Source organism: Triticum dicoccoides, unplaced genomic scaffold (assembly GCF_002162155.2).
Source record: "Triticum dicoccoides isolate Atlit2015 ecotype Zavitan unplaced genomic scaffold, WEW_v2.0 scaffold50912, whole genome shotgun sequence".
In the NCBI taxonomy this organism is placed as follows: domain Eukaryota; kingdom Viridiplantae; phylum Streptophyta; class Magnoliopsida; order Poales; family Poaceae; genus Triticum; species Triticum dicoccoides.
Genome location: NW_021277977.1, coordinates 1 through 1,704, shown reverse-complemented (window position 1 = coordinate 1,704; position 1,704 = coordinate 1). Strand labels below are relative to the sequence as shown.

The following is a 1,704-nucleotide window of genomic DNA, read 5'->3' as shown; positions in this document are numbered from 1 at the left end:
GATGCGATCATACCAGCACTAAAGCATCAGATCCCATCAGAACTCCAAAGTTAAGCGTGCTTGGGCGAGAGTAGTACTAGGATGGGTGACCTCCTGGGAAGTCCTCATGTTGCATTCCCTTTTTAATTATTTTTTGCGCCTTGTGACAAACATATCGCACGTGCGCGATATATATTAATCCCGTTATATTATTTTTGACGTTTGCGATATGTTTAAGCTCGATGCTCATTGCTCGCGCGTCTTGGGGCGGCTTTGTGGCGCGAAGAGCGCGTTCTGAAAGGGATGGAAAAAACTCGTGTTGCTGCGGTATGGAGGGAGGGGTGGAAACCATGGAAAACTCGTCTCCGTGATTGAGCGGGAGAGTAAGTAGTATAGGACATTATCCATAGTTAGGGAACGGTTGTAATGGTAGTGAAAATGTAGAATCGTCTTTGGAGCGGATCTGGGAGTGGCAAGCATACGGGACGAAGACGGGGAAACATGTTGGATGCGATCATACCAGCACTGAAGCACCGTATCCCATCAGAACTCCGAAGTTAAGCGTGCTTAGGCGAGAGTAGTACTAGGATGGGTGACCTCCTGGGAAGTCCTCTTGTTGCATTCTCTTTTTAATTATTTTTTGCGCCTTGTGACAAACATATCGCACGTGCACGATATATATTAATCCCGTTATATTATTTTTGACGTTTGCGATATGTTTAAGCTCGATGCTCATTGCTCGCGCGTCTTGGGGCGGCTTTGTGGCGCGAAGAGCCGTTCTGAAAGGGGTGGAAAAAACTCGTGTTGCTGCGGTATGGAGGGAGGGGTGGAAACCGTGGAAAACTCGTCTCCGTGATTGAGCGGGAGAGTAAGTAGTATAGGACATTATCCATTGTTAGGGAACGGTTGTAATGGTAGTGAGAATGTAGAATCGTCTTTGGAGCGGACCTAGGAGTGGCAAGCATAAGGGACGAAGACGGGGAAACATGTCGGATGCGATCATACCAGCACTAAAGCACCGGATCCCATCGCGAGAGTAGTACTAGGATGGGTGACCTCCTGGGAAGTCCTCGTGTTGCATTCCTTTTGTAATTATTTTTTGCACCTTGTGACAAACATATCGCACGTGCGCGATATATATTAATCCCGTTATATTATTTTTGACGTTTGCGATATGTTTAAGCTCGATGCTCATTGCTCGCACGTCTTGGGGCGGCTTTGTGGCACGAAGAGCGCGTTCTGAAAGGGGTGGAAAAAACTCGTGTTGCTGCGGTATGGAGGGAGGGGTGGAAACCGTGAAAAACTCGTCTCCGTGATTGAGCGGGAGAGTAAGTAGTATAGGACATTATCCATTGTTAGGGAACGGTTGTAATGGTAGTGAGAATGTAGAATCGTCTTTGGAGCGGACCTGGGAGTGGCAAGCATAAGGGACGAAGACGGGGAAACATGTCGGATGCGATCATACCAGCACTAAAGCACCGGATCCCATCAGAACTCTGAAGTTAAGCGTGCTTGGGCGAGAGTAGTACTAGGATGGGTGACCTCCTGGGAAGTCCTCGTGTTGCATTCCTTTTGTAATTATTTTTTGCACCTTGTGACAAACATATCGCACGTGCGCGATATATATTAATCCCGTTATATTATTTTTGACGTTTGCGATATGTTTAAGCTCGATGCTCATTGCTCGCACGTCTTGGGGCGGCTTTGTGGCACGAAGAGCGCGTT

General features: G+C 47.5%; 3 non-coding genes across 3 annotated transcripts; all 3 read left to right on the top strand.

Moving 5' to 3' along the window:
- On the top strand, window positions 1-118 carry LOC119346791. The gene has a single exon (XR_005167940.1). It is a non-coding gene; the product is annotated as a 5S ribosomal RNA (ribosomal RNA).
- Window positions 119-485: 367 nt separating this feature from the next.
- Window positions 486-604, top strand: LOC119346790. Its single transcript, XR_005167939.1, has one exon. It is a non-coding gene; the product is annotated as a 5S ribosomal RNA (ribosomal RNA).
- Window positions 605-1,430: 826 nt separating this feature from the next.
- On the top strand, window positions 1,431-1,549 carry LOC119346789. Its single transcript, XR_005167938.1, has one exon. It is a non-coding gene; the product is annotated as a 5S ribosomal RNA (ribosomal RNA).
- The last annotated feature ends 155 nt before the right edge of the window (window positions 1,550-1,704 follow it).